Consider the following 25,415-nt stretch of genomic DNA (forward strand, 5'->3'; position numbering starts at 1 on the left):
GTGCTTATTTCTCGTGATTTTAATTGTATGGAAATGATCGGAAATATTATCTCAATGATTTAAAATTTTTAACTGTTGCCATCTTATGTTTGTTAACAAATTAAATATTTGTAATTAATTCAAATAAGGCTTTTAAAATAACTTTCAATTTTCGCTCTTTGCTTTGTTTTTGCAATAATTCAGACATTGGGATGGTCAAGTTTTTGCATGTGTAATTTTGTTTTTGTTGGGAATATTGCTTCCTCTTCACAAGCATGGGGAGGGGTCAGAAAAAAAAGAAAAATGTAGAAGAAAGTTTCGTGATGGCCACAACATACTAGTTTTTTTTTTTTTTTGACTTATTCTATCAATTTCAGTGACTAAAAGTACTACTTTTGACCGAAGGAAACAACCCCGTTAGTGTTTGGGGCTTAGAAAGGCATTTTCCTAGACATTCAATTATAGCTATGCAATCTGAACAACTCTTCTCATAGTTGCTTCATCTTTTACTGAAACGGTAATTAAAAGCTCCCCGACAGAAGCTTTTGTCTTATGTTTTGCCCTCACTTATTGCTACACCGTAAGGAAATTCTGGAACGTCAAATGTTATTTCCGGGTAACATTTCGGGATTTCCACGGGTTTCCACCATTTTCCTGTGAATCACAAGTACTTATGAGAAAAAGTTTCCTGAATCGCTACAAGTTTCATGAATGCATATTTTTCACTGTAATGAAAAACATTTTCAGCTACTAGTGTGAAAACATGTTCATCTTCTTTATTATATGTTTTGCTTTCACCTTCTTTGCAGCCCTTTCAGATTGACTGAGCCCCAAACAATGGCGAAAGGGCAGTTTCTGAATACCGTAGCTTTGCAAGAATCGCAGACAAAAAAGTTGTTCGGTATTTGCTTGCAGTTCTGCTTTAACCCCACTATTAGTTTCAGGAACTTTTCTGGAAAATTAGGAAGGTGCCAAGCTATCATAGTTCGTAATTTTTTTTAATAAAAAAAAGTCGGATTTTTTTTATTTAAATCGAATTTTTTGGATTTAAATCAGATTTTTTACTTTTTTTTTAAATCTTTCAAAATTTGTAACTGTTAATTTCTCTATATTTATAAACATAATATATTTCATGAAGTAGATGAATCTATTCAGCTTACTTTCAAAACTAAGATAAGTGTTTTTTCTATTCAACAAATTTAAGACTTTATAAATAGGTTATAACAGGTGCGGACTGGCTACCTTTGGCCCGGTCGACAAAATCATATTTTGGCCCACCATTGTGAATTAAAAAAAGAATGAATATTGCTTCTATTTAATCAAAACTACGTTGGCCCTATTCCCACCATACTTCAAAACTTGAGTATTTATGACATCTTAGACACGTGTAACGATAAGAACTCAAATTTAAAAAAAGGAAAAAAAAACAATACTTGGGACTCAAAATGCTTAAAGTTTTTAATCTGTATTTAAATTACATGAATATATGGTAAATAACACTATTCCACGGAAAAATGAATATTTTCTCAAGAGCATGACAGCTCATGTATTTCATTAAAAATAATACTTTAGAAGGGTAATGAATAAAATTTTGGTGCTTAAGGAATCGCAAACGTATGTGTGATTTATTAAGAATAAAAAAAATTATTTATTACGTTTTAAAATAATTCCTTTTTGATAAAATAAATAAGCGTTCACGTGCGGGACAAAGTTGCGGTTTTTTCGTGGAATGGCTCAAAAAGGTTGAAGTGTAAAATTTGGGCATTGAAATAAAGAAATTATTTTTACTCAAGCGTTGAGCAACCGAGACAGTTCTGCTGAACTGGAAGCTATACTGTCAATCACTTTATCATAGTCGTAATTAAATGATCGCTCTACATGAATCAGCATGTAGTCTTCTAGAAGATCTTGTCCAATGTTTGAACGTAAGCGATTTTTGCCTATTTTTTCACAATCCGATAAAGTAAACAGTTTGCGTTAAGTTTCCTGCTAGGAATTTTACTTCAGGAAAGCAAGCAGGATCTAGCCAAGCAATGTCTTATAAAAGTGGTTTATTCGCAACAAATCGTGCATTGAGTGGTGAAATTGTGGTATCCAAAATACCGTCGTAGTAAACATTCACCTCAAACTGTTTGGATGATGAATTTAACAGCCTTGCATCATCACGATATAATTCATCAGGATTTCGCTTTATTATTGGAATTCTCTTTTCCGGAAGAAAACTCTTAATATCGACGAATCAACATTCTTCAGTTAATTTATTCTGCAGATAAGAAGCAAAAATTCACTCTCTTTTTTACTTCCTTTTACAAAAAAGGAAGTATTGTATTCGCGAAAAAAATTTCACTCAAAAATCGACCTTAATTTCCATTTTGCTCACTCCCGAATGAATGTTAAGTTTTTTTTTTCAAACCAACCACACGTGCATATATATACGTAAGAACGTATAGATGCCCGAAATATCCATTTTGACGTTTTCCGAGTTAATTACAACGAGTTTTCTCGTGACGTCTGTATGTACGTATGTATGTGCGTTTGTATGTCGCATAACTCAAGAACGGTATGTCCTAGAAAGTTGAAATGTGGTACGTAGACTCCTAGTGGGGTCTAGTTGTGCACCTCCCTTTTTGGTTGCATTCGGGTGATTTTAAAGGGTTTTTTAGCACCTTTTTTTGGGGTAAATCATTGTTAATTTCGATGCATACTCAAATGGTGTTATAATTTGGCGGACACTTGGCGATATATCGCCAGTCTTTTGGTCACCTACTTGGCGACAAATTGGGCGATTTTTTTTTTAAATCTGGTTTTAATTTGGCCATTGTTGGTGATATTTAGAGAGTTAATTATTGAATCACATTAAAATTGCAATTTAATGGAGAAATAACATTAAATTGGTGTAAAAGGAAGTCATGTGATGCACACATCAGCTCGTTAAGAATGGAATCGAAATTCCCTCGTTTTCTCTCAATTTCTAAAATTACGGTGTAAATTTTTTTGGTGGCTGTCAAGTAGCAGTAGTAATTTGTTTCAAAACTAATTGACAATTTGTTGATTTTAGTTGAGAGAAGAACCATGACTAACATGTCTTTTGAAACACCAAAACAAAGTAATGTTGCAAATTTTTGAAATTTTCATCGAATCTTTGCACAAATATTTAGTTTCATGAAGTGAATGTTTTGGTGGAAAATTAGTCAAATTAAGCACGCTGCTTTATTTTCAGTACCGGGAAAGTTGGACAAAACTGTAACTTAAAGCTTCGAAATGAAATAAAAAACATTTATAGATATTACTAGGATAAAAAAAAAAAGTCAACATACTTCCTAATACATTTGAGGCAATATTCTGAGTTTGGAAGACTTAATGTATGCGATTATTTTACTATTGAGTTTTTGAGAATCTTTGCAAAATGACGATTTTGTTAAATGGGTAGGGCAAAACCAACATCTTGCCATTTGTAACCTATTGCACTATATTGCTATGGGCAGGTAAAAAGCAGATACGAGCAGTAACAGCAAATTTTGATTTTGTTTTTCGTCTGTTGTACGTTATCTTTATTGTGCAAGCTTGCGTATTTGGTTTCCACAGTAAAAAAGAGCGAAAAAAAAAAACGTTCAATTCTAGCATTTCCCGATTATTAGTAGTGAATCTAAAACGTGTTTCTTCATCTCCCTCGAAAACTAATTTCTGCAGATAACCTGCCCGCGGCAGTATGAAGACCTTGCTCTCCCGAAAAATGCGTAAAATATTTAATTTAATAAATGTATTTAAATTCTTAGCTCTCCTTTGGGGGAGGGGGCTGGCTTCATGATTATTTGTTTTCATTTAGAAAACGTTAATTATTTCTTTACTCCCAGGTTTGAAGATGTAGCATTTCAACACTTCTTCAGCTGGGGTCACTAATTGGGAGTTTCAGTTCATTTCCTTTTTTATATGTATCAAGTTGGCTATTTGACAAAAAACGCTTGAGAACAGGGAGAGAAGCTGTGCTCATTTCAGGCAGTTTTTTTTTTTTTTTGATATTCAAAGGATTCTCATGTGGGGGCGTGCTCTTCCTGGGGCGTCCACAGAAATTTCGAGGCCCGTCAAAAATGACTTTTACGGGGATCCCTTCATATTGTTTACTCCTACATATATTTCACCCCTCTTTTGAAAAATCTCGGGCACCCTTCTTGGGCTCGGAACAGGTGTTCTCCTCTTCATGCCCCAGCTCATTTAACAACACCCCAAAACATGGCCCGCGTATTTATAGAAGTCACATCAAAGGGTCGGAACCGCTTTGTCTGATGATGCAGACCCAATCAGTTTTTGTTAATAGACGAACAAACATAAGTTTTTAACGCCCCTTTTTCATCCCGAGCCCTTTTTCAGGCCGCGTCCGTCCGAAATTTCTCTGGCCCCTCCCGTTTCCACAATGTGGGAGTCATGGCTCCCAAGGCTCTAAAAACTAGAGAGAAAGTTGATTAGAGAGGAAAGCATTTGCACGTGTGGACTTCAGCTATTTACTTTGGCCCCTGCTTAGGAGGGGAAAAAATCAATCTGTTTCTAAACGCCTTTTTCTCATAGAGTAAACAAATTCGACCTTTTTTTTTTAATTGTAACATTTTAAAAAATGTTAGGTGGGAGCTTAAATGTATTATGTTCAATAAAAAAATTGCTTGAAGTGGCCCACTCAGCGGTTGGCCCAGTCGGGGATCCCCGACTAGCCGACCTGGCCAGTCCGCCCCTGATTTATAATGCTTAGACAAGATGTGATTTTGTGATTTTGTTTTTTGCTTTGCTTAAAGATAAGGTTTCCATCATCATGTACGTTTTTAGTGTCAAGTGATATTGGTGGATAATAGAGTAGCAAAGCAAGAGACATTAAGTTAAAAACCATTTATTGGTTTATGTTACATTCAAAAATAAAAAATATGCTCACTGAGCTGATGAATAAATTTAACTTATACATTTGACCCAGCCTTTCGTCAATTTGACTAACAAGCCATTAAATCCATTGAGCACCTTTCCAACTCTAGAGTCCATGCTTATATCCGTAGAAAAACAACTACGCCACCTAGGCAATTTACATATTGTTGCACTTTCAGTTCGAACAGTGGCGTAGCGAGAAAAAATCCTTGGGGGGGAGGGGGGTTAATTTTTTCTGAAGTTTAAAGTAAAGCCATGCCCTCAAGTTTATACACTTATACCGTATATATATCGATATATATAAAAATCTCGTGTCACGATGTTTGTTCGGGGTAAACTCCGAAACTACTCAACCGATTTTTCTCAAATTTCATGTCTATGTGTCATTTGGTCCAACTTAAAAGATAGGATAGTTTTTATAATTTTTTATTACAAATTTCATATTAATTATCCAATAATAGTGTGAATTAATTGTTTAGTTGTAAAAATTCTTAATAGATGGCGGTGTAATTTAATTAATCGATATAACTCTAACATCGTATGACTTACTGCTAAAAACACCATAATAAAAAAATTCAGAAACGTTGCTTAGAATTTAAATTTAACGTTTCGGGATATTACAGGTTATTATTCACTTCCTGAAAAAATCAACTATATTTTTCAAAACGTTTCCTTGAATTGCTACAAATTGCAGATTTCATACCGTTGTGAAAAATATTTTTCTCCACCAGTATCAAGATTAACTAAACGTATTTAATAGGTGTATCGGTTTCGTGGCGGCTACGGCTCGACCAGATTGACTAAACATGCAATGAGTGCGAAAAGATATCTGGATCACGAAGCTTTGCAAGAGTTGCTCAGGAGTTACATTCGAGCTACTTGCTTGAGAGTCTGTCTTCGCGTTGGCAATGCATGTATTAATGCTTTGAGAGCGTTCTTAGAAAAGCAGGAAGATTCCAGTTTATTATATTAAACCTGCGTTACGCTTCTCTGAAGGTGCCAGAATCATAACTGCCAACCAAGAAGACTACTGAATTCTTCAAAAATATTCCAGGTTAATTTCAGAAAGGTTAATGAATTTAGGCGGAAAACAATTATTTTCTTTATTTTGTTCCCCAAGAGATTTTTGATATCATTAATTCTTGCAAACATACGTTCGCAACAGAAAATTGCAGTGACAATTGCAGCGTCAGGCATTCCTGCTACTTTTTCTAGATGGCAGACGAACAGCACATTCAACTTTAAAGTTGCCTATTAGATATTCATAACAAGCAAAACGCAATGTGTAACATTAAAGAAAAAAAAAAAAAAAAAAAACGTGGTATGGCTGTAGTGTTGCAAGAGAGTGAAATTATAATTTGGGATAAGTGTACTAAGGCTCATGAGTAAAACCATCCATTCGAAGCACATCATAGGATTGTGCAAGATTTGAACGGCAACGATAAACTTTTAGGCGAAATTGTCTGAATACTGTCTGGGGACTTCCGGCAGACATTACCAGTTATTCCGATGAAATCAACGCATGTTTCAAACAATCGTTTTTATAGCGTAATGTCGAGATAATGCGATTGGCCATGAACATGCGAGTATAAACGCAAAATAATCTAATCGCACAAGTATTTTCTATGCAATTGCTGGGTATTGCAAACGGTGAAATTGAACTGTATCAAAATACACAGTACAACAAATAGCCAGACAATTTCTACACTGCCGTTGAGACGAAAAGTGAACTAATTGAGAGTCTATTGACAGATAAATTTTTTTGTTTTTTTTTTAAATCATAATTGCCTCTGTAATCGCGCTGGTTTTGTAGCAGTTTTGTTTTCGGTAAGCATTCCCAAACAGACAGGAATATTTGTGGATCGTCAATTGTCGACTGTCAAATACATATCCTGATGTTGTCGCAAATTGTGTTTATTGGTCGCACAAAGTCATTGGGAGTTGACACTTTCTAATGCAGGTTTGACTTAAGGAGAAACAGTATTCGTCAACTGTTTAAAACAATTTTGACGACATACTATCCAACACAATCATCATTTTTTAAGGAGAAACCATATAACTTTCACGTTTGAAGACGTATTGCATCAAGTTTAACAAACACACAAATGTCCAAATCCAGATTTTACACCAGAGATGAATATGAAGCTTTAGTTTTAACTGAAGGTTTTGCATTTCAACGTCAAATTTGCCATTTAGTCATTATGATATGCCATCACTTGATAGTTGGACTAGAAAATTAGGTGTTTTTCCCATGGGTACAACTATATGTAACCAGCTCAGGTGTGGAAAAACCATCAAACCTGTTCGTGTTAGCAAAAGACAGATTAACCAAAAACATTGTGAACAAATTAGTACAAAGATAATTTTCAATTTTACTAATTTAAAATAATCGAAGCAATAGTTCGAAATCAATGTTATCTACCTTATTCATAAAATTCCACTTTTATAGCTTAACAATTTATGTGGTATAATTTGTGAGGTCATTGATTAAAAACAATTGTAAAAACAATAGTTAAGGCTGACATGAATAAACTGTGCATACAAAATCTGTATATTGGTCAGTGCTTAATTTCAACATTCTGATGCTTTACCTACCACTTTCAAAAAAATTAGCACCATTGGACGAAGTAAGTACACTGCAAAAAATTTCCGAAACGTTTCTGAGTATTTCCGTGTAACGTTTCAGAATTTCAGTTGTTTTTATTTACTTCTTGGAAAAATCAAGTATCATTGTCAAAAAGTTGTCTGAATTGCTACACGTTGCACGAATGCAGTTTTCTCACTGTTGTGAAAAATATTTCTAGCTTCCAGTTCAAAGATTAACTGAGCGTATTTATAAAGTGTAGGGCTTCACCGCCCCTGTTGATTAAGTGCTGAAAGGGAGCAAATAGGTATGGACGACGTTGCTTCGCAAGAATTGCAAGCGAGTGCAATGCTCGATACTTGCTTGCAATTCTTGCTTGACTTCGGCCATGTTTGCAATATTGCTGATGGAACTTTCTAATTAAATCAGGAAGGTGCCAAGCGGTTATACATACCTAAGTTTTCTATTATTTTCCTGAAACATGACAAGTTTTAAACGGGAAGAATTCTGAATTTTTCACGAGGCTTTAAAATCAACGGAACTTTCTCCAGCTTTGCTAAAAATATTAATTTGATCGTATAAAAACAATGAGTAAAAAATTATTTCCATTCTCTGCCACAGCAACGCGTGGCTGGGTCAGCTAGTATATATATATATATATATATATATATATATATATATATATATATATATAAATCTCGTGTCACGATGTTTGTTCGGGGTAAACTCCGAAACTACCCAACCGATTTTTCTCAAATTTCATACCTATGTTTCATTTGGTCCAACTTAAAAGATAGGATAGTTTTTATAATTTTTTTATTGCGAATTTCATATTAATTATGCAATAATAGTGTGAATTAATTGTTTAGTTCTAAAAATTCTTAATAGATGGCGGTGCAAGTTAATTAATCGATAAAACTAACATCGTATGACTTACTGCTAAAAACACCATAATAAAAAAACTCGGAAATGTTGCTTAGAACTTCCATATAACGTTTCGGGATGTTACAGGTTATTATTCACTTCTTGAGAAAATCAACTATATTTTTTAAAACGTTTCCTTAAATTGTTACAAATTGCAGATTTCACACCGTTGTGAAAAATATTTTTCTCCACCAGTATCAAGATTAACTAAACGTATTTAATAGGTGTATTGGTTTCGGAGCGATTACGGTTCGTCCAGATTGACTCAACCCCCAATAAATGCGAAAAGTTATCTGGATCACGAAGCTTTGCAAGAGTTGCAGAGGAGTTACATTCGAGCTACTTGCTGGAGAGTCTGCCTGCGCGTTGGCAATGATTGCATTAATGCTTTGGGAACTGTCTTGGACAACCAAGAAGGTTCCAGACTTTTACATTAAACCTACGTTTGGCTTATCTAAATGTGCCAGAATCATAACTGACTTTAACCAAGAAGACTACTGATTTCTTCGAAAATATTCCAGGATAAGTTCTGGAAGGTTACCAAATTTAAGCGGAAAACATTTATTTTCTTTCTTCCCCCCCCCCCCAAGAGATTTTTAATATCATTAATTCTTGCAAAAATACGTTCGCAACAGAAAATTGCAGTTGCTGCTACCTTTTTTTAGATGGTAGACGAACAGCACATTTAGCTTAAAAGTTGCCTATTAGATATTCATAACAAACCAAACGCAATGTGTAACATTAAAGAAAAAACGCGGAATTGCTGTAGTGTTGCAAAAGAGATTGTATTATAATTTGGGATAAGTGTAATATGGTTCATAAGTAAAAGCATTCATTCGAAGCACATCATAGGATTATGCAAGATTTGAAAGGCAACGATCAACTTTTAGGTGGTATTGTCTGAATACTGTCTCGGGACTTCCGGCAGACAATACCAGTTATTCCGATGAAATCAACGGATGTTTAAAACAATCGTTTTGATAGCGTAATGTCGAGATGATGCGATTGACCACGAACATGCGAGTACAAACGCAAAATGATGTATTCGCACAAGTATTTTCTAAGCAATTGCTGGGTATTGCAAACGGTGAAACTGAAATGTATCAAAATACACAGTACATCAATTAACCCGACAATTTCTGGACTGCAATTGAGACAAAAAATTAACTAATTAAGAGTGTATTCCCGAATAAATTTAATTTGTTTTATTGTGATTGCCTCTGGAATCGCGTTATTTTGGCAACAAAAAACGTTGATGCAGAAGCAATAAACTTTTAAATGCAACAGTTGTTGCCCGGTAATTTGAAAAACTTTAATTAAATCGATACAATTGCTGATTAGAACAAATCATTGAAGTTTCCAACTAAATTTTAAATTCTCTGTATATACCAGGAATGACACTACACAATCTCAAGTTGAAAATTTATTCACCAATTAATCTTCTCCATAATTTAAACCCACCCAGGTTTTCACAAATATACAAGTATAGTTATCAAAAGGGTCACCGGAAATGCTATTGAAGCAGCAATTTTGACGGGAAAGTTTGAAGGAGGAATCATCCTGCTGTCATGCATTCCATTAATATCATCAGAATCTCCAATACAACTTAGAAGGCTTCATATTCCGCTTCGCTTTGCCTTCGCGATAACCATTACTAGATCTCAAGGCCAAACAATAATGTCGATTTGGACAAGGAAAGTAGGTGTTTCTCCCATGGGTAATTACATGTAACCTCTTCAGGTGTGGAAAAACCATCAAATCTGTTCGTGTTAGCAAAAGACAGATTAACCATAAGTAACGTGAACAAATTAGTACAAAGATAATTTTCAATATTAATAATTTAAAATAATCGAAACAATAGTTTGAAATCAATGTTATCTAACTTATTCATAAAATTCCACTTTATAATAGCTTATCAATGTATGTAGTATATTTTGTGAGAAGTCATTGATTAAAAACTATAGTTAAAGCTGAGATGAATAAAATGTGCATACAAAAACTGTATATTGGTTAATGCTTAATTTCAACATTATGATACTTTACCTACCACTTTCAAGTTATTTTGCACTATTGGACGAAGTAAGTACACAGCAAAAAATTTCCGAAACGTTTCTGAGTATTTCCGTGTAACGTTTCAGGATTTCAGTGGTTTTTATCAACTTATTGGAAAAATCAAGTAACATCGTCAAAACGTTCTCTGAATTGTTACACATTGCGCGAATGCAGTTTCTCACTGTTGTGAAAAATATTTTTAGCTACCAGTTCAAAGATTGACTGAACGTATTAATAAAGTGTATCGGCTTTCGTTCGAATACGGAATGTGTATTTGTCCATGCTAATCAGCTCCCATAGAGAGCGAATGAGTATGAACTACTTGCTTTGCAAGCGCGTAAAATTCGTGATACATATTTGCAATTCTAGGTTTGCTTTGGCAATGTGTTCGAAGCTGCTTATGGAGTTTTCTTAATAAATCATGAAGGTGCTAAACTATTATATGATACCTACCTAAGTTTACTCTTAAGGCCATGTTTGCAATACTTCTTATGGAATTTTCTAATTAAATCAGAAAAGTGCCAACCTATTATACCTACTTAAGTTTTATCTAATGTTCGGGAAACACGACTGGCTACTAGCGGGAAGATTTCTGAATTTTTCAGGAGGCTTCAAGGAGAATTTCAGAAATGTCACTGAATTTTATCGGAAAACGTTTCTGATTTTTGTAAGGTATCTTACTGGTAGAAATTTGTCACATCAGCTGCCCATTATTTTCCAGGAACAATTCTGAATCATTTTAACACTGATACTTACTGAATTTAATAAACGTAAGTATAAAAAGTAATGCTTTTACAGTAGAAAATTTAGTTAGTACTTTAGTAATAATTAGTTAGTTAGTAATTTAGTAGTCCTACTTCGGCCAAACACGACCATTCTCAATTCCCTGTGATTTAAAATCGGCTGAACATTTTCCAGCATTGTTAAAAATATTGATTTGATCGTATAAAAATAATGAGTGAAAATTGATTTTCCATTATCAGCCACAGCAACGCGTGGCTGGGTCAGCTAGTATATATATATATATATATATATATATATATATATATATATATATATATATATATATATATATATATATTGTTTTGGGGCTCATGGGGGTGTTCGGACCCCCTATCCCCCCCATGGCTACGCTACTGAGTTCGAATACTGTCAGATATGTTGAACAATTACTTTTCTTAGTTATATTTGTCATGGTGTATAAGAATAACTGCAAATTTTATTTTGTTCTAAACTAATTTTGGATTAAAAGCAATATTATAAGAGTGAAAATCTGTAACACACAGATAGAGGGATCTTTGTAGTTTTGCCTGTGGAAGTTAAGATAGTATAATGCAGTGCAGTTAAATTTAGAGCAATACGTTCTAAAAATGCAAAATTAATTTATAAGAATATAATCAATTGGTTTTAATTAATGATTTGCTAAAACAAATCACTTGATTCAAATCAATTGATTTTAATCATGATTTAAATCAAGCTGATTTAACTCAACGAACCCTGCAAGCTATTAATCTGAATTTTCTCTGAAGGTTCGTGATTTAATCCAGAAACATGACTGACTTTTATGGATGAAGATTTCCAAGTTCTTCAGAAAGATTCCGGGTTAACTTCCCCTGATTCTGGGTGCAGGTTACTGATTTTCATCGGGAAACTTTCCAGCTTTTTGCCAGATATGTCGCTGACTGAAATTAATATGTTCCATTATTTTCTAGGAACGCTTCGAAATTATTTTTTTTATATCTGTTTGCTTTTTGTGAATTTTAAACGTTGCTTTAAGGTTTTTTTTCTTTTTGAAGGTAAACCTTTTTATTGCTAAACGGGAATGTGTAATAAGATTTCCAATATTGCAAGACAATAAAAATATCGGAGTAAAAAACGAAACTATGTTTAAAAAAAGGTTAAAACATTGTATGTCTAAGTTACTATATTTCCAAGCACATTTTAACCTACTTTCCCTTTAAAAAATTTAAAGCAAAGAAATTTATATGAAAGCTTGATGCAAAGTATCGCTGACAAATTTAAATGATTAAATAAATATTGAATAATAAAAAAATGTGAAAATAGGGTGTTGAGCTGGGGAAATGATTGTTTGTCGGTTTGTCGGTCTGTCGGTCTGTGTATCTGCATTCTCCCCTAATGAACTTTGAAGGAACAGGTCAATTCGAACCAACCAGTTTTTATTCGAAATATTTCGGCCAAATCATCTCATTTCAATGATGTATGTTGTAAGTTTTGTAACATGAGTTTTTTTTTTTTTTTTTTTTTTTTGAATATTTAAAAAATAAATAAATATAAGTTCGCAGGTAAGCACTTTTTCTGTCCTGTACAAGTGGTTCAGATCCCTTTGGTTTTTTGACAATTTCTGTCAAATTGCTTTTCTAGCTTACGTTTTAAGCACCGCCGGAAGCGCTTTTAAGTAGCATTTTACTTTTCAACTAAGTTATTTTTACACCTTACAACAGTTAACTAATTGGTTAACCAATGGTTAAATTGCGATATCTACATGCTTACACTGTAAGAATAATGCATTCATACATCTTTCTAATAGGAACTATTTAAATATGTACAAAAAGAATATTTTTTGCATATCCCGTCAAGAAATTTAAATCACACATAAATCTTGAGAGAAAAAAATGTTTATTTGTTTTAAACAAGTTTTATTGGTGAGAGATTTTGACTGAAAAGCAAAACAAAACCATGGAGAGACGTGTGTACTTTTTAAGATGACGGCGTTCCGAGCACCAACGCTATGGTTTGCTAGCACTCATTTTTAATGTGGAAGCAATGCTTAAAATTATCAAATGATGAATCTTGTAAATTATGCTGTTTCAGCTGTAGGATTACATAGTGATTGATTCTTTCATGTGAATAATTCATGTGGTATAATTTAATTAAACATGTTAGGAGGAAAACAAAATCTAAAGAAAATATAATCACATACCGTGGTGAACGAGCTTCCAAAGAAATTTCTTGATGGCTTCAGAAATTATTTTAAAAATAAATAGATGGACCTTCTTTCGATTTTTTATGGAGCTTGATTAACTTTTTTTTACTTCATTCTATGCTTTTAGTTTTCTTTAAAAAAGGTAATTTCTCACGTAAACTTTTTAAAAAATGCGTAAAAGTACTTCGTAACGGCAACGGTATCTGCCATATCTGCCTGACTTAATTTTCTTCAGGAAGTTGCTATAAAATTGATGGAAAAAGAATAACCAGTTGATGTAGATTAAATTTAGTCGTCTGCTTATAAGATGAAAAAAATAATTTTAAGTTGAAGGAAAAAAAATGTACGGCTTAATTGTATAATTAGGCAACATTTTTTAATTTATCGTCTGCTGAATAGTAAATAAATATACTTTTTACACTGTACTCACGCAGTTTTAGATTATCTTTAGTGATACCATGGGGAGGAAATATTCGAATTCCCACCCCCGAAAAATAATTCTTTTTTGTAGTCTTAAAAATGCATTCTCGATTATTTTTCAAAATGTTAAGGGGTGAAAATGTTCGTTGACGTTCCTTGGCCATTTTTCGAAATGGAAACTTTAAAAACGCAATTGGGTAGTTTCCAAAAATTTAAAAGTCTTTTTTTTCTGAAAGAGCATATTTAAAAACGTAGGATCTGACCATTTTTTAAATAATTTGATTAAATTTAATGTTTAAAAAAAATACTTAAATCGGTGTTCTTTCATTGTTTATATTTCTGCCGATGACATCACAGATGATGAAATGCCATTCAGTGTTGCCCGTCACAGAGCAAAATATTTAATTCGCATCTTTACGCACGTGTATGGCAACGATAGGGTTGATAGCAAGCGTAGAGCGCAATGTTTAATTCGCTTCTTGATTATCATAACGTGGAAACGCTGTAGAAAGATGCGCTAAAATGCATCATTTGTGACGTCATAAAGATCACGCCTTGTTTTCAAAATCGGACATTTAAAAAAATTAATTAAAAAAACAACTGTTGGGGAAAATGAAAGTATTTTCTGCGCCCATGTTATTAGTTTTGCTTATTCTATCAATTTCAGTGACTAAAAATAGTACTTTTGACTGAGTGAAACAACCCCATTGTGGATCCGATCATTTTAGAAAGGGGGGAGAAGGTGCCTCCCCGAAATTAAGGCTGTAAAAGCGCAGTTAGATTATTTGTGGGAGGAATGATTCGGGGGCCCACTCCCGGTGCCCTCGAAACTCCTCTTTAATTTATTTATTTTTTCTATTTTGAATGAATATACACTTGTGTACAACGTTGCAATATTTTTCGCGATACTTATATCTTTAGCATAGTGGTTTTAGATAACCTTATAGTTTTTACAAGACCACAGGTTACCTTATAATATTTTTAATTTTCATGTCTAGTTAACGTCATTTTATAAAAAAAAATAATATGTAAATAAGCTCAAAGAAATCGGATTAAATTTTGAAATTATTTTTAGAGAATGAGGAAAGTGAGGGAAAATAAATCGTCTCTCAAAAATAAACTTTTAACTACATATTTCTAAAGTCGAAATTGTAAAAGAAAAAAAAATATGGATATATTGGCAGTATTAAAAATAATTATTATGATCATTAATCCTTTCTACCGATTAATCGGCAATCCGCCAATTCGGTTATCGGCGTATTCCTGTTATGCACTAAAGGCACTTTTTTTTTTGGTTTAAAAATATTTGAAACGTATATTTTGGCGGCAGTTAGGTAAATTATAATGTAGAATCTTGGGTGTTTCTCAGCAATATGCAAAGATTTCGTTTTTTTTTCTTTTTAATTTTTGGAAAAAAAAATTCTTTTTGTCACTTTTATTCCATTAGTTTCATTCATTGTTACTATTTCAATTTTTAAAGACAACGAAGGCTTTCTTATCTTTTCTCTTTTCATTTTGTTATCAATTTCAGAAATTGGTGGTTCCATTTCTGAAAAACTGGTGCATGTTGAAGACGGCCAAAGTTTCTAAATTGAGGTAAATTGAGGTTTTAGATCATCTTTAATAATGTGAATATTGGGCGTTCGGTAGTTCACCCCCCGAAAAGTTTTCGAAATCTATAGTTCTAATTTCGCATTTGTAGGCCACTTTTGCTGACTCTGGAGGAAGGGATGTGTTTCAGAACTTTTCTACGGAAATTTTTCGCAATTTTAATCTTAAATGACATAATTGTTTGCTATCTTTGAAAGCTTTAGAGGAAGATGTTGTTTGGTGACTTTCCGCAGGAAAGTTTTTGAAATTGAGGTACTAAAACGAAATTGTAGACGATTTTTTATAATTTTGGGGACGGGAGGTTGTATGAAGGGCTCCTCTAATAAGTTTCCGAAATTGAAGTCCAAAATACTAAATTTCAGACCTTCTTTAATGATGCGGAGCGGCCAGGTGCTTCCCCCCTGAAAATGTTCGGAATTGAAATACTTAAAAAAAACTTAGGTTATCTTTAATAATGCTGGGGTAAGGGGGCGAGTTACATCTCTCGTATTCAAACGGTGGTTACCGCAGATTTCACTCGACACAATTGATTTTTGATTGATGTTTTTCTCTTTTCATTTAAATTTAAGAAAACAATTTTTAAATTTCATAACTTCAGTTTAGCGCACAAAGGGTGTTTTGCCCGGAGACAGACGTCCCTCTGCACCCCTCAGCTACGCCCTGGTCATGTTTTGAATTTTAAATAAAATTTTTTGAGGAGAAATGATATTTGGCGTTGGCGCCCCGTTAAAAAAAAAAAAAAAAGTAGAGGCGCCTGAAAGGAAAAAGGTATGTGGCAGTGAGAAAAGTGTTAAAAGAAATGACAAAAAATAATGACTATCTGATCCTATGAAAAAGCTCAAATTTAACGCTAATAAGTGTGATAAGTTAAAAATAATAAGCATAATGGCATTATGCTTATTAATGCAAACATTTTGTGTGAGCATGCGACATGTTTAATAATGATTCAAAAGAAAATTATTTTAATGAAAAAAATAAAAATCTCCCATTAAAAATTAATGGCTCCTCAAGGCGTCGGCGCACCGGGGAATTTTTCGGTGTCCCGGCGGCCCGGTATGCCATTGAGGGTAAGGAACTTTCAAATATTCAACCTCATGCCCTCAAATTTTGAGGCTCAAAAGTGGTCTAAAAAGATGAATGAAATTCCTTGAAATAATCCCTCGATTCTATTTTACATTTCTGAATGAAAGTCAAGAAATTACTAACTTTAAAGTATGTTTTACTTTTGTCGTACTTACTTTAAATTTTTATTATTGCGAGTGCTGTTTTGTGGGTTCCCCCGATTCCTCACGCTCCCCCCCCCCCTTCCTCTTTTTCTGAACGTAGAGGTAGAGAAAAGGTGTTATTATCCTGTGCCCCAAAACTATCAGAATAAATAATTCCTTTTAATAAAGTCAAATTTATACCCTTGGAAGACCAATTAATTCCTCTTTATAACTATTCGAATAGGTATTAATGATATTTCTTTATTGGAGTAATGCGTTTTAGTTCAGTATTTTTCTCTTTTTAATTAAATGTTTTAGTTTTGCCCTCTAAAAAAGTGCGAGCGACTTCAAGCTTCAATATGGAGCGACTTCAAGTCCTCGCTCCATATATTTAGTTACCGCAAATAAATAAATATTTTATGAAGCAATGAGATACAATAATAAATACAATAATTAGATAATTCAACTAAAAATTACTTTTCAGCTGGAAAAACAAAGGAGTCATCACTTATGATTTTCATTTGACCGATAATCTTCCGTTTTAATTCGAAAATACATCCCCATGACCCCAAGAAATAACATAAAAATGCAAAATTCCTTCAAACCCCAGAAATCTTTTAATAAGAGCTCTTATATGCCAGATGGCGCCACATGTCAACTGCTGGCCTCTCGGCATCTAGTAATCTGCGTGAAACAGAAAAGATGAGAATGTCGTCCGCTTAGGTAATATTATTCCTTTTTACCCCATCTTTTCCGTGTTTTGATAACATTATCGTAAAGTTTCATGGTGGGGCGCTCGGTGGGGTCCCTCGCCCCGTCCCGCCCGCCCCATCAGAGTGACCAGAAACGCCATCCAAATCGATGAACGCGGCCATAGAACGCAAAATGGTGTTTACACCGCGCAAGCCATCCGCTTTCAGCAGCGGCATACGGAAAAAGAACGACTCTTTTGGATATAAAGAGTTTTTAATGGGTTGCACGAAGGAGTCCTTATTCCATTCAATGCCGAATCGTGAAATAATTGTGGTGTTTCGCCGATATTGATGAAAATGCATCATCATCGATGTTTTTCGTGTATTGTCAAGTGCTTGATGAATTTGTTGTATTCCATCGATTGATGCTATCGCGGCATCAAAGCTTTAAATTTCATTGCTTGTCGTTTTTAGTTGATGTGTTGAGAAATTTCATCCCCTGTGTGAAAAAAAAAGTAAAGAAAAAATCTGACTGGTACTGCATATTGGTACTTGGAAATATGACGTTTTTAATAAATCGAATGCAATTAATGTGTAATCGTTAGACCGTTATGTTATGAACATATGTATATGATGTACACAAATATCCATGGATAAGTCCAATAAGATAAGATAAGAGGCATTTTGTTTGTGAATATTTTCCATCGGATGCACCCACCTGAGGTTCGGTTGTACAACGGCGGGAGTCTGAGAAAAAAATCAATCAAAGGTAAGTTTGACTGCTGAGGGATTTGCAATTAGACGCTTTTATTGCTTTTAGAACTCGGATGATTTTCTGGGTTAGAATATTTGATAAATGAAAATACCTAAAAGCAACCCTTTTTGAATGAAAGTTTGACTTTATGCAAAAATAATAGTAAAATCATGAATAAGAATAATCAAATAATTTCAGTGATGCGACTATTATCGCCATTTTATATATTTTCTCTATATTGGAAAATATAAGAATTTAGAAAGCCCAAGAAAACTGTTTATGAATGTATAAAAAATTGATATTATTAACCATTTACAAAAACATCAATTTCCATATAATAATATTAATAACTACCAGAGATTCAATTTTATTACTTGTCATTTGTATTTCTGGTTAATTTTCTCATTTATCATCAGATGCTATCATTTGAAAATTTCTCCTTGTTTAAAAAACATCGTAGTCCATTTAAAAAATTAAAACTGTTTACGAAAAGAAAAAGTTTTGTGTTATTTATGATCGCTTAATTTTTTAAAGCTATTTTTCCAGTCCCTGGGAAGTTCAGAGTTATTTTTCGATGTTTTCCTTGTAGTTCGAATGATAGGCGTAAATTGCCTTGATGTGTCTAAATCTGTTTACCTGCAAATGGTGTGCTACCTGAAGAATCAATACAGGTGGTGCTCCATTTGGCGTGTGTCTGGTTTATTGGGTAAAGGGCTTTGAATACCACTTCGTATTCGTATAAAATATCCAAAGCATAACAGCAAAATAATCGGATATATTGGCGTGTAAGACTGTAATATTATCAAACCTCTTTTAAAAACAGTTTTAAACTCTAAATTACAGAAAAGATAGTGGATTCCGTAGAAATTAGTCTAGAATAGTCTTCGTAACTCAATCCTAATTTTTGAAAATTTGTCAGTTGAGAGATTTAAAACAGTTTTTTAACTTCAAAATGTGAGAGGGGGCGGAGGTAGCAATCGAAGTATAATAAAAAAAATAATTGTCTCTATTACTATTCAGTTAAGCGCTTAACGATCTAGGCATTGTTGTTTCTAATATGTTTACCAAAAAACGTTTTAAAACATCAACTTCCCAAAATATCGATTTTTGAAATTGTGTACTTCTCTAATAAGCTCTTATTGGACTGTGATTAATCTACAATTAAGATTTTTGAAATATTTAAGCAGTCAAAAAATAAATGAAGACGATTAAAAATTTCAGTTCAATTTGTATTGTCGAAGTCTTCATAATAATAAGCACCAAATGTGCATTTCATCTTCAAAAAAACATTTTAATGTTGCTAAAAATGATAAGAACGCTAAGGAATTATATCATTATTTCCCCAATTGAGTATAAGATTCAAATACAAGTTAATAATGACGAAAAATCGTCAGAAGTGATTTGTTTTAGAGCTGAATAGCATGAAAGAGCAGTAGAAACTAACATTTGAAGAAAATGTATTTAGAAAAAATAATATATTTTACCACGTTTTAAAATTGAACCATTAAAGTACAGCGATGAAGTTGGTTTTAAAAATTAATTTTAGAAGTAAATAAGCAAGCACCTTTACGTCCCGTGTTTGGAAGGAAGGTTATTTTAATCGAATACCGATATATTTTATCTTTATTATAAAAAACAAAACTTATTTATTCGTATGGAAATTTTTTTTTTTTTTTTAAATCTTTCTTCGTTGTACTCTACCAGAAAATGTAAGATTTGTTACTGAATTTCTCTTAGATACTCATATTTTTATTTCTCTCAAAATAAAAATAGAAAGGAATTCGTTTTCTAAATATTTACTACATTCAACTTGGAACAAGATTGGTTGCCGAATTGCTCTTATTAATATTTCAATATTTGTAACTTTATTTGTATTATTCAATTCGTAACTTATTATGTAGATTACTTAATTATTTTTATTAAATTAATACTTGAACCGTATTTTAAATACATGTATTAAGTACTTTATGTGTGAGATAATAATTAAATACAAAAGCGAAAAAATTATTATTCGTGTTTTTTCTCTTCGTTTTAACTGCTCAGAAATCTTATTTGTAAGTTAATGAACAGTCCTGTTGATTAAATTTTTACGAACATTTGTCGAAGACTTATATTTGTTTTTTTTTTTTTTTTTTTTTCTAAACGTCATGTTTTGTGCATTTAACTTTCTGTTTTTTTTTTTTTTTTTTGTTTTGTTTTTTTTTTAATTGCTTTTAAGAAAGGTAGGCTCTAAATGTTGAACGGTGTCCAATTCACGCAATTAAATGAACTTCAATTATGTAACTAAACGTATGTAAACTGTCTGTTCCTGACGAGTCCCCGCCCAAAAAAGTATTGTGCGCCTTTGTTTGCAATTTTGTGTTAAGGTGCTGAAGTTATTTTTCGCTACAATCATTATATTGCAGTGAAATATGCTTTGTTTTTCAAAGTTAAGTGTTTAAAGATATAGATTTATTACTTTAAAAAAATGTGCACACAGAAAAAAAAAAAAAAGAAAACGGTGTTCTTTGAACGGCCGATAAATATGCAAATTGTATGTTTTTACTTTTAACATTAAAATTCAGTTTTTTCCTCCACCCTTTTATATCACAAATGCAAAATTTCTATTTTCTATGTAATGAATATCGTACACGGATATTTTGTATCCATGTACAATGCAGAACACCGGGTCACGAATTAAAATTGCAACAAATTCAAATTTCAGCGAATGATTGCGTAAACATTGAAATAATGACAAAAAATAAAATGTTATATATTTCTGAATTTGGTAAGTATTTTTTTCTGAAAGAGCATGCTTAAAAACATAAGATCTAAACATTTTTTAAATAATTTATTTAAGTTTAATATTTTTTAAAAAAATACTTAAATCCGTGCGCTTTTATTGTTTACACTTCTGTCGTGTGACATCACAAATGATGAAATGCTATTCAATGTTGCCATTCACAGAACAAAATATTTAATTCGCATTTTTATTCACTTGTATTGGCAACGATATGGTTGATAGCAAGCGTAGAGCGCAATTTTAATTCGCTGCTTGATTATCATAACGTGGAAACGTAGTAGAAAGATACACCAAATTGCATCATTTGTGACGTCATAAAGACCACGCCTTGTTTGAAAAACGGACATTTTAAAAAATTAATTTAAAAAAAAAACTTGGGGAAAATCAAAGTATTTTCTAGATCCATGTATTTCATTTTGCTCATTCTATCCATTTCAATGACTAAAAGTAGTACTTTTGACTGAAGGAAACCAGCCCATTATAATTAGGTATAAATATTACTCAAATTGAACCATTTTTTTTTCTTTTCAAAAACTAGTCATGCACCAAATTCATAAATTTCGAAAAGCCATTTTCACCATCATAAATAAAAAAAAATCGATAACAATTGCAATAACTGAAGAATATTGACTATTTTATTCCTTGAAGTTAGAAATTTTGGTGTCGACTGGTTTCTGAAATAATTAAATTACATGGTTATTTCATCTATTTTCTGTTAAACTATGCTTAAATTAGCATGTGACGCGTCAACACCTGTGAAATGAATTTTCCGTTGAGTTGCATACCGATGTAAGAAAGATAGTTTTACAGAGATTGTCAATACATACTTAAAATACACCACCAGCTCAGTTATTCCATCCGAGGACTGCAGTTTCGTGCTTTTTGCCTCTAGCTCATGTGATTCCTATTCCGGGCTGTTGAGTGCTAAAAAGCACGAAACTGCAGTCCTCGGATGGAATAACTGAGCTGGTGGTGTATTTTAAGTATTTCTGGCTTAGCCCTGGCTTTAGGGCGGTAACTTACTACAAAATTGTCAATAGATATTTCGTTTTCCTCGCCAACATCGCTCAACTAGTTATGGGTTTCATTTTCATTTAGCAATTGATTTTTGATGCCAAATTTGGCTACAATCGTCGAGGAAACGGTCGCCAATTAATGTCATCGCTTCACTTCTGCCTGTAAGCCGTTTTACATCAGTTTTGCGTTCAATTTTTGTATTTGTTGCTTCAAAAAAAGTATAAGCTTTAAAATAAAAAAAATCGCAAATATGCTGAATTTGAAAGTTGCTGCATAATTCCGTATTTATCTGGTTTTATTTTATTTATTTTTTACATTCGCAACTAAATTTTAAAAATAAAGGAATAACATTTTGTCCTCCAATTTTGCAATTCAGATGGATTAGTTGCATTTAAGTCTAGTATTGCCAATCGAAATAGCATAAAGCACCTACCGGAAAGTTTTGAACGCGTATGAAGAAGAAAAAGATTTAGGGAAAATCCCCCGCGATCGCAAAAACGAAATCTTTCTACTAACGAGCATGAAAATTGCATTTGTCTGCTCATTTTTGAAACATTTTAATTTCAATAGATACACCCTTGAGTCTTTTTAAAAGAATAAGTATCCGATGCATATTTTGAGGGTCAATGTATTCAACCTTAAAACATGACTGCAAATTACTAGGAATAGTTTCGCAACATCTGTTGATTTTTTACCTGATTAGTTCATAAACTGAAAATAAAACATGCAGGGATGAATACAAAGAAATAAGAATATAGTGTCGAGCAGGATGAGACTAAAAATAACTTTAACTCAAAACAAATCTAAGAAAAAATATGCATCATAGGTCTTACCGTCAGTCGTCAAATATTACATTAATCTAATGTAGATGGAGTTTAAGAGAAATCTCTCCAGAGTCGTTCCTTCACTTCAAGCATATTCTTATTTCAGAAAAAAATTTCACAATGAAAAATCACTAAACTTCGCGTCACCGCAAGAAAAGAAGCTCTAAAAACTTTTAACAGTTGGGTATTAGCGCTAGGGTAATCGAACTGATTAGGTGCTATACCACATTTCGCAAGTCAACAGCAAAAACTAAACAAATGAGACCCGAAAAAGTTTTCCCGATCCGTACCTTGTGATAAATTCCAGATAGTCGAAATACTGGAAGCCGCGAATTTGCTTTATTTCTTTTTCTAATTTGTTATCCAAACATTCCGGATTTAGAAAATATCTGGGTTTAATTTTCATGGGAGCTCAGCACCTGCACTTCTTTACAATTTTGGCGGGAATTCAAACTATAAAAATGAATTCTGGTAACCCTAGAGGATGCTTGCCAGGCGTCCCGGTTTTCAGAACAACAGTCACTGCCGGTTTACTTTTCCTCCCGATGAAAGATAAATTTAACTATAAATCACCAAAAAAAAAAAGTTTAAAAATAATTTACTGAAAGATCAGTTTTGTCGTTTGTAACAATTAAACATAAAATAAATATCAGATTAGCTTCAGAAGATTTTTACTAGACAAAAACCAAAAAAGACTTTTGTAGGAAGTCCTTGCCAATTGAACAATGCATGTAAATAGTGTTCAAATTTTTGCTCCTCATTCTAAGTATTTCTTATTACTTAAGTAACTTATAAATCTCACTTAAAGTTCTTACTTAACTTACTTATACGTCTTGCTTAAATTCAAGAAAAACGCAAAAACTACATCGTCGTAGCGAAAAAAAAAGAAAAAAAACGTGAATAATGAAAACGTCCGGAAAAGATCGCGAACATATCAGAAATAAAATATTTAAATTTATCTGCTTGTATCATTTATTTTATTACCCCTGGTTTAGGTTCATAATTAGAAACCATTTATTCATAGCATTGAGAAAGAACTGCCCTCTAAACAGCGATTCCCAACCTTTTTCTCTTTGCTAACCCCTTGTAACACACAAAGAAATTCGCGAACCTCTTACTCTTAGTGTTGAAATTAGCAAAATGTAAGAAAATAATTTAAAAAACAGCATTCTTACTTTTCATTTTTCACAGCAGTTGATTACAATAAACAAAAAGCCACGCAAACAGCAAGCCAGAAGGATATTCTTTTTGCTGTCCATCCCAAAAAAAAAAAAAATATTCTATTTGACCAAGATGATTTAACCACTGAAAGAACCTTTTTTTAAGCCAAATGGAGGACTAGCTGGTTTTCAAATTTAAAAAGTGCAGTAACTATGTATGTAAATTGAACATATCGTTATTTTTTACGAAAATATTTTAAAATCCGCCATTGCAATATAACTTTCGCTAAACACCGTTTAGGAACCGATGCAGCAATGGTTCTCAACCTCTTCATTACGAGGACCACTTTGTACTCTTCACTTTCCAATCCTAATCGGACCACAAATGATAAAAATAATATTTTCACAACAGTTATTTAGGTGAAATGAGATAAATCCATAAGTGCTATGTGCATTACTTTTCGCCCCCAGGTCATCTAGAGCATCAAATTTCGAAAGAAAACATCGAACTCGAAACATCGATGTTAAAAATATCGCTGTTTTATGAAAAATTTCAATGTTCACACATCGATATGAAATGAATAAATACCTTTGTGTACCAAAGTAACTACAGTAAACAACGTAATTAAGCACAAATTAGCAAACTCATTGCAGACACGTGTTATGGGGTTTTCTTTTGTCTATCTTCATTTTTATACTTGAGGTAAAGGTGGTTTAAGTGTTAAAGGTCTTTTGTTCCACCTTTTGTTTTTCTCTGATGACTTAGCATCCTAAAGCTCACACTTCGTTGCACTAAAAAAGGGGTTCTACAACGCGATTTGACTAACGCAAATTAGGGGCTATTCATTAATTACGTAAAGATGATTTTGGCAATTTTCGACCCCCCCCCCTCATGTAAGAGTACGTAAGATTTTTCAAACCCCTCCCCCCTATTCTTACATAAGATTCCATTTCGTTTTTCAAAGAATAAAAATAACGGATCTTACATCACTGGAATAGAAATTAAATTCACTGTTAGTAAATTAAACCTTTTTATGTAAAGAAGTATTTACTAAAAAGTTGGAATTTAGACGGAATGTTTTTTTCTACGTTTTTTGTATATGATGCGATACTAATTAAATATAAAACATGCAATACATAGTGCGAATATTTTATTATATTTCACACTATTCATTTTTTGCATAACAAATAAAAAACAACTCATCCTATACATTTTTTACCTTCCAGATGCAAATGAAATATTCCTTTTAAACCACTTGACTGCGCGATTTCAAATGTAAAATATCGACTTGGAAAATATTACGTAAGAATGGGTTTGAACCCCCCCCCCCCCCCTCTCCTCCCCAAAGTAGGGGTATGTAAAAAAATTTCCAACCCTCCTAACTTCCTAACAGTGTTTTATGTTGAAAAATGCAGTCTTTTCATGTACAGTAAAAATTCATTTCTTTATGTAATAAACTGTGACATATAGTTCAGAACTTGGTTTGTACAGTTTGAGCGTTGCTTACTAATGTCAAAAATAATTTGGTATGCTTACAAAAAAATCATATACATACTCTTTC

The sequence above is a fragment of the Uloborus diversus genome, chromosome 1, assembly GCF_026930045.1.
Source record: "Uloborus diversus isolate 005 chromosome 1, Udiv.v.3.1, whole genome shotgun sequence".
Taxonomy (NCBI): Eukaryota; Metazoa; Arthropoda; class Arachnida; order Araneae; family Uloboridae; genus Uloborus; species Uloborus diversus.